The sequence below is a fragment of the Chelonia mydas genome, chromosome 2 (assembly GCF_015237465.2).
Source record: "Chelonia mydas isolate rCheMyd1 chromosome 2, rCheMyd1.pri.v2, whole genome shotgun sequence".
NCBI lineage: Eukaryota > Metazoa > Chordata > Testudines > Cheloniidae > Chelonia > Chelonia mydas.
This window is the reverse complement of record NC_057850.1, coordinates 105,758,713-105,775,837: the sequence shown is the minus strand read 5'-3', so window position 1 is coordinate 105,775,837 and position 17,125 is coordinate 105,758,713. Positions and strand designations below refer to the sequence as shown.

Below are 17,125 nucleotides of genomic sequence, written 5' to 3'. Positions count from 1 at the left end.
CAGCCAAAACTGATTTGCTGTTCATTGGTAAAATACATGGGTGTATAGAGAAGTGGTGATCTTTGGCTTGCAGTTTAATGGAAGACAGATCACTTGGCTGTTGATTTTATTAGGAATTTTGGATCTTGAGCTTCATTGGTCAGACTTTAGGGGCAAAAGCATGCGTATTACAGTTTCAGAGTAGCAGCTGTCTTAGTCTGTATCCGCAAAAAGAACAGGAGTACTTGTGGCACCTTAGAGACTAACAAATTTATTAGAGCATAAGCTTTCGTGGGCTACAGTCCACTTCATCGGATGCACAGAATGGAACATATACATATTACAGTTCTTTGCCATGCTGTTCCCTAATTTACTTTTGAAATACTGCTGCTTGTTTATGGGCTTGCATAATTCTGTTTGTGTTCTTTGTTGGGGTTTGAAAAATCCACGTGCCCACACTGAATGTAGAAATATTAAACTGTCAGTTTGTACAGAACTTAAGCTTCCAATTTTTTTAAATAGAGGTTTTAGTCTTTCTGGTTGCAAAGATAAAGGGACACTGGCAATTTTTTTTTTTTTGAGACAGTCACCATGATATATCCTGAATATTTTACAATATTACTTTACATTATTTATAAGAGTTTTGTCCCCTGTAGTTAAAAGGATCTTTTTTGTAAGGGAGGAACTGACTATACAGGGGGAAAGCTTGAAGCTTATTTTACACAATGCTGTCAAATGCAAAAAGAAAACAAAGTGGAAATCTAGGCAAATATTTTTTTAACTAACTTTCAGTTATAATTATTTTAGATGTTACTTATTAACTATGGAAGGTAAGCTGTATTCAGATAGAAATACGAATTTGCAAGTTGACTTTGGACCTATAAGTCAGTGTAAAAGTATTGTCTTCCTAAGTTGGCATACACCTCCGGTGCCTGTGCTATTGGCTGCTCCTACTTTAACAAAGCAGAAGCAGGATGAAATTAATAAGACCTGTGGCCAGTTTCACTTACGCAGTTTGTACCCCTGCGGGTAGTTTAAACCATCACGAACCATGTCAACTTGACACTGCTCTTGCTGCCTAGGGAAGGTCTGAAGAGCAGAGGCAGAAAGTGGAGTTATTCATTGGGGAAGACGTCACCAATAGAGGAGGTTTGGAGGAGGAAGTTAAAATAGCAGAGCTCCCTCCCCCTCTCAGCTCCTGGATGTAGGGATGGCTGAGCTTCACATCGGGATGTTGTACCTCACTGGTGCAGCCTCTCCATATTCATCTCATCTGCCTCTGTGTACTGGGTGTAGTTCTGCTAGTGCAGGGGTGGGGAACCTTTTTTCTATCAAGGGCCATTGACCCACAGAAAAAATCAGTCGCGGGGCACACACAGCACCATAGAGGGGGGAGGGGCACAGAGGCTCGTTCCCCTAGGCTCTGGCGTGGAGCCAGAAAGGAGATGTTCAGGGTGTGGGAGGGGCTGAGGGCTTCAGCTGGGGATGCAGGCTCTAGTGTGGGGCTGAGGATGAGGGGTTTGGGGCACAGGAGGGGGCTCTGGCCTGGGGCTAAGAGGTTTGGGGTGCAGGAGCGGACTCTGGGCTGGGGCCAAGGGGTTTGGAGTGCGGGAGCGGGCTCAGGTCTGGGGGAGGAGGTTGTGGTGCAGGCTCTGGCCAGGCAGTGCTTACCTCAGGTGGCTCCCAGTTGGCAGCCCAGCAGGGCTAAGGCAGGTTCCCTGCCTGCCCTGGCTCCGCACTGTTCCTGGAAGTGGCTGCCATGTCTGGCCCCTAGGCGGAGGGATCAGAGGGCTCTGCATGATGTGCGCTGCCCACATCCAGAGCTTCCCTGATCTCCCTTGCACCTAGGGGCTACAGGGACATGCTGATTGCTTCCGGGGGCTGGAGCTGACCCTAGCTTCCTCCTGCAGGGGGGCGAGCCAGCGCTTGCGGCTCCAGCCCCTGGGGGGGGTGCCGAGGCGTGCCCTGGGCTGGATGAAATGAAGCAGTGGGCTGGATCCGGGCTGGGGGCCGTAGGTTCCCGACCCCTGTGCTAGTGGGTAATAGGTGGATTTTTCAAGTGCCATTTCTCATACTTAATATGCAGTACACATTTGAAGTCTTTAGACTTAGGTATCAAGATAGACTAAGACTAGATTTAATTACACTACTGAATTAATTCTGTATTGTGCTTAGTCTTTCATGCTGAGGTTAAACAGTGTTTAAAATTGAGTTGGAAATGTTTGTGTGTTAACAGTGAGCTTAGTGCTGTATAAATACAGACACTGTCTATGCAGGAGAGCAGACAGTATTGATTTTTCTTCTGTGGTGTATAGCTGATGTGTAAATTGTGTTGCACCGTTTGCGTTCATAACTTGAACAACATTGATGTAGTAAAAATTAAATTAAATGTGCACTAATACCTTTAACTAGCCAATTTCAACGTGTATGACACCCAGAACTATGCAGTGCAGTTGTATTAGAAGGACTAGGTGGCTGAGGTTATATTTTTTATTGGACCAACTTCTGTTGATGAGCGAGACAAGCTTTTGAGCGACTCCAAGCTCTTCAGGTGTGGGAAAGGAACTTCCAGCATCACAGCAAAATGCAAGGTGGAACAGATTGTGTAGAATAAGGGACCGTTCAAGGTAGAGTAGCCTGTTAACACCTCTGTAGTCATAGGAGAGAAAGGCGGGGTGGGGTTTACCGATTTTTTTAATAAGCCATAAATCCAGTGTCTCTGCTTAAAAAAGGAGTACTTGTGGCACCTTAGAGACTGACAAATTTAAGCTATGCTCAAATAAATTTGTTAGTCTCTAAGGTGCCACAAGTACTCCTTTTTCTTTTTGCGGATACAGACTAACACGGCTGCTACTCTGAAACCTGTCTCTGTTTAGTCCAGGATTTTTGATGTCTAGCGGAGTAATCAATTTAAGCTCCCAGGCTTTTCTTTTGAAAGTATTGTGCAGGTTTCCTTTGATGAGGACTGATAGGTCAGGTATAGAGTGATAGCTTTGTGAAAAGTGTTCACCCACAACTAGTTAACTTTCAGTGTTTTCTTAAAAGGAGCTCCTATGGCAGAGAGGTGTTTTGGTCCCTGGTATGTGGTTTAGATGAGAACTCTTGAAAAAAAAACACAGAGAATTCGAAGTTGTATACTCAGTTCTGCCACTGACTTGTTGGAGCAAATCATCTCACCTCTCAGTGCATCCATTTTTTCCATCTCTGAAATGGAGGTAGTACTTCCCAATCTGACTCTTTGGAAGCTTAATTGTTTTTGTAAAATATTAGAAGCACGGATGAAAGGTGGAATATTAGCATTAAAAACATTTGAGGCTGGGGTAATTGACTTGTGAAGAAAGATTAGAGGAGTTAAACTTGGTCAAATGGCAACTAATAGGGATGTAAACAGTAAACAAAAAAGAGAGTGAAATAGTTCGACTTCTGTTACTCTATGGAATTATCTTCCAGTAGAAGTAGCAGAAGTCTCATTGCTTGAGTAATGTTATTTATTATTAATAAAAATAATGGTAACAAATTGAGGACAGCCAAGCTGGGGCTCCATTTTGCTGGGCACTGAAAGACATGAGGAAAATAAGTCGGTCCTGAAGAGTATACTGGAGGATATAATGTAGTGAACAATCTTGAGGCAGTGGACTGGATGTATCTCATAGAAATTGGAGATGAGACACAAGTCCTTCCAATTATTGGTACATTTTTTTCTAATTAAAATTGTTGCACATATCAAATGCCTTACACAAGGTCTTTTCAGAAGTATTTTTCTTTGAAGATAACCTCTGAGCTGAAATCACTGACAATCTAACAACCTATTAAGGTGTGGCAAATCAATTAACCATTTTGTGAAACGTTTCTTCTGTTATATCTCTTATGGAGGAATGTTACTTAGCTTCACGTTCTTTACTTAGAAAAAATAGAGTCAATATAATTTACCTTATTCTTGAAGCGGGTTTTCTGCCTTTGCATACGTATGGGTGCATTATTTCTACGTAGTAACTTAAAGATCAGTTCCTTACATGTTTGTGTTCCTTGCCTCTGTTTGTTGTTTTTTTACACTGAAAGCATCTTGGCTTCATAGTCTTTTGTACAATGATTCATGCTTTTCGTAATTTCTTTGAGTTTGTGGTGGGTGATATCCATGTAGAAGTCCTGTGACTTTATTGCTGCATCAGAGACACCAGCTTGACCATGTAGTCCTCATTGCTCAAAGAAAGCATCTTGTTACATTAGTTCTTGCATATCAGCAAGCTCAGGTGTATTAGTGAATGTTCTAGCAGATGTCCAAGCAGTTTAGGATAAGAGGCAAACAATGGAACAGATTCTCCTTTTTTATGCCCATGGAGCTCCACTGAACCCTGAAGAAGAGAATTTGGCTAAATGTTACTTAAAATTTGAGTCACTGGTAACTTAGCAAGAATAAGATCTTTTTGATTAGTGTCCTATGCAATGATATGAAATACTTGGGTATTTGATTTTAACAAAATTCGTAACTTTTAATTTGTCTAAACAGAATTCCTTAGGGTTGTAAATCAACTTTCAATAACTATAAGTACAAAAAAAACTTTGGATATTTCTACCTTGTGGTCAGAGGATGTATATACTTGGTCTGTGTTATCTGAATATCATTTAATTTTCAATTAAACTTCTCAGATTTTTAATAGCAAGCATAAAACTGCTTTAAGGTCCCAATCCTGGCACAAGCACTGCGTGAAGCTCCATTTACATCACTGAGAAAGCCATTACTGACTTTTATTTGCTGTCTCAGCAAGGGGCTAATGAAGCATAAATGACAGCAATACTAAGAACAGCCTTTCAGTTTCTTGACCTAAATCTTTTAGTCCCCATCTACCCTAAATTTTTTCAGCAGTTTTGCTGCTGCTAGTCTGACACACGTGCTTATGGTGGTGGAGGCAGTAATGTCATATGATGTGGTAAAAAGGGCTGTGCGCGATTTACACTGGTGCTTTCACCATTGCCAATGTAGATTAAGGGTAGGAGAACTGCAGATGATTTTGTGTGGGCTCAGCCTATGCATGAAAACCTTAAGAAACAATTGTAGAATCTTTAGTTTTTGAGTATCTACTCATGCCAGTAGTTCTATTGACTTAATTGGGATTACTCAAGTGAGTAAAAGTTGCAGAATTGGGCCATTAATGTTTAACATGACAGGTTTAATATTTTTTGTATTAATTTTAAAGGAGTATCTGGACAGTTCTATGACTTGCCAAAAGATGGCACTGTTTAACTATGCTTACACCAAAAATACTGTAAAGGATATTTTTCCTGAAGTCTGGTTAAATACATTAACATTTAAGCTTAAAAAAATACATTTTATTAGATTTAATTTTGTCACATAAAGGATCACACTACAAATGGCTTTGTGGCTCAGGGACTAATTTTTGCTTTCTTTGGGTTCAGAATTTCAAAGGCAACACCTATTATGTGGAAGTAAGATTCTGCTAAGTTTCCCACACAATTAATAAAACAGAAGCATTTCTATACATTACGCTTGTATAAATATCCTGGAAACTATTGTTGCTTTCTTAAAAACAACTGAACTATTGTTAGTTTAAATATAGTCACCAAGAAAACAAACCAATGATTGATATAGAAGGTCTTCCAAGAGTAGAGAAATTTGTATGACCTTGCTTAGTTACTGATCCCTGTCGATGTGTTTTCATGCTTGTACCCTGACACCTTATTTTTAAAGCCTAAATAAACACTTAAATTGCAGTGGTTGCGGCATTTTTTTTTCTTTGTGGAGCTATATACTAAAATGCGGAGAGCATGATGGCTGCCTTGCGTTACATGCAAGCTCAATAACTGTTCATTCATGAAAAAGATGATATCCAAATAAAGCTTGCTGGTGTTAAGACGTTAGCAACGCGATTCAGCTAGGGCTTTGTGTCCAATCAGCGTGGCATACGTTTTTTTTCATAATGATCAGCGTTAGCTAGTGGTTTTTCACTGGCGTACTAGAAGTAGAAAGTACTAAACTGTTCTGTTTTACAAACCATAATGGTTTGGTGTCTTTTAACGTTTTTTGGCAAGGCAAATTTTCAGAATTTTCAGGTACGTACATTGTGAAATTTGCGTCTCTGAAGGATATGGTTTCTTCCAGCCAAGACAGGAAGAAAAAGCTGTTGAGCTGCAGCTGCTGCTATTTTTACTTTTACAAATACTCTCTAAAGGGACTATGTATTGCAAAGATGGAGTTTCTGCATTTTTGTTACCAGAATGCCTGATTTTGGTGGGCGTGTTTGAATGTTTTGGCATTGTTCAGTATATTTTCTTGCTTGCCGGAAGATCCCTGCTACTGCCAAATTTATTTTCTTTCTTACTGTAATGTGTACATGTATTTGTGTAACTGTGTATCAGGCGTTCATGTTTTCCTTATTCAAATGCTGCTTGTTTGCATAGCTTTGTTCATATCTGTAATAGTGTGTATATGAGTGAAGTTGGACTCCAGGGGACTCACCACCTAGGCACTAATTGAAATGGCTTAAAGGTAACTAAATGCTGTCTCCTGAAAGATAGCTAGCATGTGTTTAAAATTTTGAATCTTTACTTAGAGCTCCAGGTAATACCCATTTGGAATGAAGAGCAAAAAGAGTTTAACACAGCATTTGATTTTCAGCAACTTAAAGTCAGTGGCAGTTGTACAGGGTGTTTTCATATAGGAAGGTGGATGGGAATTTACTCTTTCTAAAGAGGGCTCAGTCTATTACTGTAGATAAAATAACAATTGCTGCCTGTATCTTTCAGATGTAGAGGACAATAAAGAAAACTTTCTCTGTATTGAAGAACTACTTTTGCCGTCTTTACCAGTAAGAAACACAAAATGGGTGTATAGCAACAAATGATATCAGGCGTGGAATTACACTGGGCTAAATTCAGCTTTGTTACTTTACACTTGATGGCAAAAGCAAGAGGTTCAAATGTGTGAATTACGTACTAAAATTAAGGAAACTTACTGTTTAAAATCTCATTATTTACCTCTCTAAATCATAGGGTGAGGGATACAGGACATTTTCATAACTACTGCTTATATAGCCAGAAATCCTGATCCCCACACATGACAATCTAGTGAGTCTTCAAGCTTCAGTTTAAAATTTAAAAGAATTGATTTAATGCAGCACTTTTTTTTTTTTTTTTGCTTTTACAGGTTTTCACAGCCTTTGTGTTTGAAACAGAAAGGCAGCTTCTAGGACATTAATAACCTGTAGCTGATGCAAGTTAAGAATTAATTTTTTCATCGTATCTGGATTTGTACAGTTTTACAGGAAAATGGTTTAGTGTCCGGAATTGCATCTTTCCTTTGGACTGGTTTGCCAGTTTTTATTCATTCTTGGTCTACAACACTGGCCATCAAACTACAGAAATGGTGGGAGACCTGCAGGAGAACAATCTGTAGATGGGTCAACTTCTTTTTCGAGGGAAAAAAACCTGTGCTTTAAGGAAGAGTAGTGATTAAATGATTTCCATTCTCCTTAATGTGCCTGTATAATGCTAATAGGACATTAAGGGGAGGAGAATGGACTTCAGTACTGCAAATATTTAAAAAGAAAACACTTCAGTAAGAAAAAATGTTAAATTATCTGCTCTCATGGACTGAGATTGGGTTTGTTTTTTAAATATCGTAAAACATTGAAAAGTTCATGCTAACTAGCAACATCTAGTATTGCTTGTCTGTTTTCTTTCAGTTTGTATTTGATTAGTGTTTGCTGCACAAAAATGTGAGATCAGCACAGAAATGGGAACCGGAAAAAGGAACATACATTCATTGTCTTACTGAACACATGCACAAAAAAAGGAGGTTTTAAACATAAGCCTTTTGTTTAAAATCTTAATGGAAACTGGAAGATTTTCTTAACATTTTGCACTTAATACAGTTTACCTTTCTAAAAACAAGCACATCTAACAAGTAAGTTCAGTCACTTAACTCTTACTTCAGACCTCAAGGACTGAATCCCATCTGTCAGGAGAATTCTTTCTATTGCTTAAAGCCTGGAACTGTTCAGCCTCTCTCGAACATCCAGGGAGTGTTAATTTCAGAAGCATATTTCCTGTGGTACTGGGTATCAAGTTGGACTCTGTCACTTTATAGTCATAGTACTATTTCCTTGTTGCTGAAAATGGCCATAGCTTGTATAAACTTTCAGCAAGGTTGGTTCAACCCATAATTTCACTAAACAAATTCTTAAAATGAGCGAGAGAGAGAGATTTTCAGAAACATCACCGATACAAAATGGGATTCTTCTGTTTGCATTGAAGTAGAAATTGTATAAAGTATCTTTCACAAGCTACAACGTTCTCCTCAGTCCTCACAGTACAGCAGTAGGGTATATACTGATTTCATTCTTCAGCAGTGGTCTAGGACACTGTTTCCCAAATTTTGTCATAATCATCCCTTAAACATGAGAATATGAGTTTCGGGAATAAACAGTATAGTGCCTTCTTTGGCAAAGGCAACTAAATGCATTATAAACAAGGGAGAGCAGTCTGATGTTTTTTGCCTATGTCATTGTCTGCTTTGGTGCAGTAAATAAGGGACCATCTACAGAGTATTGAATATTCACTACTAAATTAGACGTTTAGTTTCTAAAACCATAAGCATAAATTGCTTTGTTACCCTGCTTTCTTGAACTTGCTTGAGTCCTCCTTAAGTTAATTAGCCTTGCAATTGTTGGGTTTTTAGTGGTTAATGGTGAGCATGTAAGATATATTTTTAACGAATGCATACAATTAATGTCTTATGTATTTAAAATCAGGCTAGCTTACCAGCGTATCAGGTATCAGCTGACCTTTCAAGTCTGTACCCGTGTTGCTTTGCTGCCTGTCGTTGGACTTGTTGGGAGGTCTTAAGGTGGCAAAACATTATTTTAGAATTAGTTCGTTGACAACACTGGTCCTTTTAACATTTGTAAAGAATCCTTCTCATCGTGGACTATACCATAAAGCCCCTCTGGCTCTTAACTATATTTTAGCACATGAAAACACTTCCTTTCCAGCACGTGCTACAATAAGAATGACACTTCAATCTTTGGATACCCAGAACCACAAAGCAGGAGTATTGTTCTTTGTTGGTGTCATACATGTATATAATTTGCTGCTGGTTCCTCCAGGTACCTCATCCTGTGCAATAATCCTCTAGTCAACTGCTGTTGCAGCATGCTGCCTATATTTGGAGAGACATAGCTTTAGGTCAGTGCTACCTGCAGACTAACTGACATATTTTCCTAAAAGGAAACACAATGAGGATTATGGGAAGCCCAAAAGGGCGTGCTGCCAGTCTCTTGTTTCCTGTCTCCAGCGTGTTAGTGCTATATGGTGGTGTTCTTAAGGTGCTTCTATGTCTGACTGTGGATGCTCTGTCATTGCCCAGTGTCGCGTTTAAATGTACCAGTGATGTCACAATCCATATGTACCTGTTTTTTGTGTCTTGTTTTAATGAAAAAACCTGTTATTCTCCCAAAAATTATATACTGCACAGACTGTAAATGACACTTGCATACTTCAGGAAGTATATTGATTTGGCACTGAACTTGGGAGGACAAGAGAAAACAGTTTTATTATAAACTTTGGTGGGTGTGAGGTGCAGACAAAACACCAGTATTACTCTCTGATTTCTCACTAGTTTCACAAAGGAGAGACTTAAACATGGACTAAAGTGCTTTTTTATCAAATAAGCTGAGATCCTGCTTTATTCAGAAAAGGTGCTCATCTAACAAATTAAATATTTGTTTAAATAATTTTGAGTGTTGAAGTTTTGTTGCGCACACACTCTGCATTGGGAACTAGATATCTGTCCTGTCTCATTCATAATGAAATAAAGCTTCATTTATATTACTGTTGCAGTGAGAGTGAGAAAAACCACAAATCAAAAGAAAACAAAATATTCAAAAATATTTTTCTCTTTTGCTTGTACTTGTCAAAACCAGTTCCTTCTGCAAGAATTGATGACTTGACAAACATCTAAAGCTGAGTAGGGAGTTACCTTACTTGTGCTATCCAAATGATTGGCGATACCATCAACCACTGCAGGAAAATGCAGAAGCTTACATTCAGATCCCAGCTGGTGGTCTTTTTTCTTCTTCTTCTAAGTCTTACTTTAAATTTATAATTTGAAAGCTGAACATGTGGTGATTATTTAACATATGCAATGGCACTGTTAATTTTGCTTTGATAACTTATGCATCTGCAGATCTTCCCTGAAAATACGTTAGTAGATTTGCTCTTAAATGGAGAAGAAATGGATGAGATGGTCTTACAAGAGGGTGGGGACAGCACTGGTGATGTCATATTTCCTGCAGGCCATTGTAAAGTGCCATGTCAACTTGTTCTTTCCTCAGTGATCAGAAATACACTGAAAAAGGTCTAGGGTACTTGCCACTGGATGGGACTGCATGTGGGGGAGGGGTGGGCCAGTCTCTTAAGTTCATATAGTGATTGTGCTGGAGCCTTCTTGTGAGTAAAGAGGAATGGATGAACTCTGGAGCAGGGAGAGAAGCCTTTAAAGATAGTCGCTCTACTTTCTTCTCTTTGTGGATAGCTCTTGAGCTTGCTGCTGCCTCACTGCTCTCTCTAGGTGAGTTCAGTGCATCTAAGGGGATGATATTAAAGAGATCCATTGCCTTCTCTCTGCTGACAATAATAGGAGGGCCCACTACTCTGTTTCCTCCCATTCCCTATCCTGTCACTCTTCTTATGAGGAGCTAACAGTTTCGCTTCAGTGGTCTTCACTGTGGCTATGCTGAACTCAGCTGTGGGTCACAATAGAGGGGCAACAGCAGCCTTGGAAGCCACTGTTACAAAGAGTGGTGTTGTAATAGTTTCTCTTACAGGCTGTCCTCTCTGTTCCAGAGAGCTGTCCATTTCCTCTTCACTCCAGCAGCCCTAGCAAATAGCCACTTGGGTGCGACAAACCTGGCCACTGATCACAACTCCTAGCACCAGCAGGGAGGAGGAACAATGGTTAATAAGCATTCTGTCTTATGTTTTAGGGCATTACTGATTTCTGGTGCTCTCCCATTGTTTTGCAAGGAATATGATAACGCTACATGGACACTTGATGATCCAAAAACTACACTGATCATTACTGGAGTCCTGTCTATTATCGATAATTTGTAAGGTTCTGTCTTTTTTTTCTTCCAAAAAAAAACCCCCCAAACATTTCCCCCATTAATAAGGACTGAATTGATTTCTTATAATAGGTGCTGACTTTTGGCCAGATTTTGAGCTTAGTGTATTGTCAGGAGCTCTAATTATGAATAAATCCTATTTTGGTACTGGCTGCTTGGTGAGCTGTATGTTAAGCCCCTTTTTGTCCCTTTCGATTCCATCTCTCAGGTGACAGACCTGGCTTTCTGCATCTCTGGAGGGAATCCTTGTGGTCCAGCCAGTCTTACACAGTATCTGCCTTTTTTCCCCCTGGGACCTGTGACAGCAACTGATTTAAAATGACTTGAAAACAGCATATTTAGGAGAGTCGCATTTAAGTGCCAAAGGGAACACAGCATTAAGGAAAATGTTTTAACACAGCAGAGTCCTCTATATATATATATATATATATATATATTTCTTTACCTTACCTAAGCTTTTTTATCTAGCTCCGGTAGGTCAAGTTTATTCCCATCTCTGGCTTGTCGGAGCCATTCAACTTGCTGCAATTCCTGTGTCTTCGGCTTGGTCTACACTAGAAAATTAAGTCTGCTTATATGTCACTTTGAGGTGTGAGAAATCCATGCTGTTGAGCGGCACACTGATGGTAGGGGTATTCAGCTATAGAGTTCTAAGTGCAGACATATCATTTGTTTGTCTCAGGCCTGGACTACACTGGGGGCAGGGGAGGTCGAACTAAGATATGCAACTTCAGCTACGCTATTTGCGTAGCTGAAGTTGAAGTATCTTAGTTCGGCTCACTTGGCTGTCCTCACGGCGGTGAGTCGACCGCAGCAGCTCCCCCATCGACTCTGCTTACTCCTTCTGCCAAGGTGGAGTACAGGCATCGATTCGGGGATCGATTTATCGCGTCTAGACAAGATCTGATAAATCGATCCCCGATAGATTGATCACTAACCGCTGATCTGGTGGGTAGTGAAGACGTACCCTCAGTGTTGGTGTCAGCCTCAGTCTGTTGACAACCCTCTCAGTCCTCCTTCCTGAAGCCAGCATTTTACAGCTTTAGGATCCCTTTCGATCCTAGGTTTTGGTTTGGGAAGAATACTCATTGACAGACTATCTGGAGCTGGACGGGTGGTGGGGGGTGGTGGTGGTATCCCCAATCAATAGCTTCTACATTGTTTCCACAAGGATCCTTATATTTGTCCATTTTATTTCCCTTTGCGTTCTCCCCTTAGCCACTTCCTTTGATTTAACTCCTGGCAGTCAGGCGGGTTAAGAACAACAAAAAGAAGAAACCTGAAAACCCTACGTATAATTCCCTCATTCTGCACAGGCACAAAATAGTTTGTGTAGCCAGTCCTTTTTGAAATGTGAAAGTTCAATCAAACATAGTATAAAGTGAGATTGGGTGAAATTGTTAATGATCTTGAGGCAATACATAAAGATTGTCTGAAGAAATGTAATGTCCCTAATGGAGAAGCAGTCTTCCTTAGAGCTTCTCAATTGAAGTGATAAGGTAAGCTGCCTTGAAAATTGCTGGTGGCAGTCAAGGCTATCTAGGAGTCAAAAGTTATGAGTCCTTCCAAGATGATGATGAAAGTTGCTAAATTAGTTTGTTCTTAGTCGGAGGCTTAGGGCAATTAAAGGTTGGTTCTAGCATATCTAATATTTAGGTTGCAAGGCTATCTCTGTTTGAGAGCTGTTTTTGAGAGATAACCCATATTGAACCTTATAACATGTACATTTTAATAAGTATATTACTTTTACCACCTGCTGAAGTAGAGTTGGAATGACTACTGACCTGAAATGAATGCATAGATTTGGTATAAATACTGCGTGTCTGGATACAGACAGCAGTCTTTCATTTTGACATGCCCATAGTCAAAGTAAATTAATGTTTAAAACCTGAATGCTTTAAGTGCAGTGAGAGAGTTCATTCATAGTAATCCTTCAGAAGCAATTTAAATAGAAATGCAGAGTGCTTTTTTATCCTTTATTTACAATATGTATAGATAGTTTTCAATATTAGTGGATAACCAGACTTATTTAAATTGGCAATATCCTTTTTTCTAGTCTTCTGAAATTTCATTGTGAACGGTATTTGGTGAGGGTCCAGTCACTAAAGGATATATGGATTTTGCATGGGACAATTTAGCATCCACTGTGTGTACATTTTTATACATCTCAAATAATTGTTGCAAGAAGTCTGAGTGTCCTCCCCTTCCTCCCCCCTTTTACCACAGTGCCTGAGGCTGCATAGTGTACAGTCACTGTAGTGGGAGATGGCACTAGGGTACCTTGCTTGCTGCTCAGCTGCCTGGAATTAATTCCCCTCCGTCCCCACCAGTTTATCCTTTCACTTGAAACACTGGATTCCTTCAGCCAGGTCCATGTATATATTACCTTTGCTTTGGAGGATGGCCAAAGCCCTGTTGTGTATGTGTTTGGGCCTCAGAGTGTAGGATGCTATGTTTTGATCTTCAACAATAAAACCAACCACACATGTAAAATTCACCCCAGTGCTCACTACTTAATGGAGATGCAGGAAGAGTTATAGGTTACCTGATGGCAGGTAATTATTTTGAGTATGTAGCTTGCAACTTTGCTGTTACCTGGCCGCTTGCATACGCTTTTCTTTTCAGAAAATAATTTATAACAGTTGACATTAAAAGAAAGTAGCCTAGGAGTCCCAATTTCTACTTCGTTATTGTGAATACTGAGGCCTATTACTGACTGAGCCCACTGCAACCTTTGTATTGTTTTTTCCGAATTGTGGAGTTTGTGTAGCATTTCATCAGGTACCTACCATTCATGAAGACTTAAGCTATGGAGAACTGTAGAGCACCTTAATACTTCATTATCATGTCATGTTTTAAGTTATGTCGTCATTGGGGGAAAAAAAGGCACGTTTTTTACATTGTTAGCTTTCTTGATGTAAAATTCTAGTGGAGACAAAGCACATGTAGTTTTTACCTTGATATAGCTAGTTGAGGTCAACCTTATATCCTTCATCAGGGATTTTCCTACATCGAGGTAAAACTACATTGCCTTGTCTCTCTACTAAGACTTTACATCTCACTATCTCAGTGTAAAAATGCACCTCTTCTGCTGTGAAGAAAAATACTTTCATAGTAGTCTTTTTGTTAAGATTGAAGACAGCTTCCTATTCTAAGATCCATTTCTAAAACACTTGCCTGTAGGGAGGGTAGAGGTTGATGGGGGGAGAAAACAGCAGGAGACCTGCAAGACATGGAGAGGGGATGAAGGAGGTGTTGCAGGGGTTGGGAGAGGTAAGGTAAAAAAGGATGGGAGTAGGGAACTGAGGTAAGGATACAGGGACTGGGGAAGGAAAAACAGTGTTTTTAATCTGTATTACACTTCAGCATTTTTTATTTGGAAAATTTCAAATGTTTAAATTCTCTTCAGATGAAAATCTGGCCCTAGTATCTTTGTTCTTTCTCTCATGCTGCCACTCAGACTTGGGAGGAGCTTCCCAAAAACATAAGCAAAGCTAACATGTTATCCTCCTTCAAATCCCTCCTTTGCTATTAAGCCTACAAAAATCTTGACCAACTAGGCCACCAGTGTGCTAAGATTACTTCTGAGGATGCCAACCAATACTGTCTTATTGTTTCCTTGTGCTCCCCTATCTGTCTGTCTGCATCAGTGTGGCTGTTGTCTTTTATTTAGATTGTAAGCTGTTTGAGGCAGGGAGTGTCTTTTGTTTTATGTTTATACAGCAACTAGCACGGTAATACAAATAAAAATATTGAAGTCAATGGAATCAAGTTTTCTGTGTGGATTAAAGCTTCTCCCCTTTTCTTTCATTCCCCTTCACTGTTCATGACTTCCACTTCCAACCTATGTAAAACTTCCTTCTCCACAACTGCTGTCATCATAATGAAGTCTGCAGTACTTCACCCTTCTTTGATATCTTTTTATAAGATGTGTTGGAGTTTATACGCTAAACTACTTTAAACTTTTGGTGCTGATTCAAAATCTGGGAAATTGACCAACTGTTAAAAAGAAAATGTTAACTGTGGGTGAGTGGATGTTCGTCATCCAGTTAACCAAAAAATCTCAATTTCTTTACCAAAAAAGTATACCTTTAAAACATATATTGGAATATCTGGAAATGAACAATTAGGGAACTGAGTTAGTTCCCCACTTCCACATAATCCTTCATCACTCATTATCATCATATCTGACTTTATGCCCATCCAATTTTAAGGTTTCCCCATAAAATTTGCAGAAATTTATTCATGGCTTAAAATAACAGATTACCTGGAGATGGTAAAATGTCATTTTTTTAATTCACAAGACCAATTTCCAATATGTTAAGTACTAACAAGGCTTGGAAATAGTTGATACTATTCACCGTACCACCACTTCTCTGAAGGTACTATTTTCTCTAGAGTCTCAGCTTTTTTAAATGAAAGTCAGTCTCTCTCTCTCATGGCTGAAAAGAAATTCTCAAAAATGTGAACTGAAACTGAAGCAGTAATGGGTTTGTAGAGAGGCTGGAATGGTAGCACTCTGGTGTGTGAACTTCCTGTTCATCTTCGTGAGGGGTTAACTCATATGACCAGCAGTGTTTTAAATGCGAACGGTATCTATTTCATTCCTCATGTAAGAAAGTAGAGAGAGAGTTGGATTAGGTGCCATTTTAGAGAGATCCCCACTTTTTTTTTTTCCCGATCAAGGAGGAGCGAAACCCAAGGAGTTTCACGGAGCCCAGTGGCAAATTCAAGCCTTATTAAGTGGAGCTGAGCTCAAGTAGCCCTTTTGAGCCACATGGCCACATAATCATATTTTTGATATCTGGACAATTGACTGTGAACAATGTCTGTTTTTGGCAACTCGCACAGGGAGAACTTATTTTGTGTGAAGAACTTGGAAGAGTACCACCACATTTTTTCCATACTGACCCCTGAATATGAATGTGTAGGAAACATTGCTCATTACAAAGGTATTCATGAGGTAGTTACTATTTAACAGGGGTGGCCAAACTGTGGCTTGCGAGCCACATGTGGCTCTTTTACAGTTAAAGTGTGGCTAGTGGCGCATCCCCCCGCCCCATTCTCCGCCTACCAGACTGGGGAGTGGAGAGCTCGGGGCTTCTGCCCTGTGGCAGGGTGGTGGGGCTAGGGGCTCTGTGGGGGAGAGGCAGCAGCAAAAGCCGTGGCTCTCCCTGAAGGTCTCACCTGTTTGCCGCTGCCTCTCCCCATGACCGCAGCTCCTAGCTTGCTGGCTCCAGCAGCTGCCGTGCGGAGAGGGGGCCTGGCAGCGCTATGTGACTAAGCAGGGCCAGCAAACCCTGGGAAAAAATCCCTCCCCCCGCCCCTCCCCCATGTCACCTTTGCTTTTGCCCAGCGGGATAGGGGCCTCGGACTTCAGCCCTGCGGGACCGGCCTGTTGAGTTGCACGGCACGCCTGCAGAGTCTCAGGGCTTTAGCCCCATGGGGTGTCCCTGTTGGGATTTGGGGCTTCAGCAGGAGCAGGGCAGAAGCCCCAAGCCCTGGCAGGCGCCTCCTTTGCAGCTGGAGCCCTGAGACCTACCTCCCCTTAGAGCTGAAGCCCGGAGCCCCAGGAGGTGTGCCCTGTGGGGCTGAAACCCCAAGCTCCGGCAGGCATGTCCCGGCTCAAACTTCTGAAGATTGTCGTATGTGGCTCAGAGGGTCAGTAAGTTTGGCCACCCATGCTATATAATGTAGCTGAATACAAACTTTAAAAGTCTACATTTACATAAACCTACTGCACCATATAAACAACATGCTTCAGAACAGATGAGTCGTTCATTAAATGTTCTTCTCCATCATTCTACATATTATTTACTCCAGATTTAATGTGCTATTTCGAATCAACAGGCTACAACCAACAGCATAGTTCCGTTCATGAACAAAACAAGGGACAGTTAAACCAGGTGGACAGTGTAAATTGGATGGTGTGTTAATGAGTGACAAGATTATATCCAAGGGAGAACTGGTTGGATCCTTTAACTTTTAATTTTCAGATGTTCTGATGC

General features: G+C 40.5%; 1 protein-coding gene and 1 long non-coding RNA gene across 6 annotated transcripts in view; both read left to right on the top strand.

The window, feature by feature from the left end:
• CDKAL1 (CDK5 regulatory subunit associated protein 1 like 1) overlaps positions 1–17,125 on the top strand; it is a 653,278-nt gene that overhangs the window by 29,629 nt on the left and 606,524 nt on the right. The gene's annotated exons all lie outside the window — the stretch shown is intronic.
• Positions 2,785–7,259, top strand: LOC122464527. The gene is made up of 2 exons (XR_006288647.1): positions 2,785–6,048; positions 7,142–7,259. It is a non-coding gene; the product is annotated as an uncharacterized LOC122464527 (long non-coding RNA).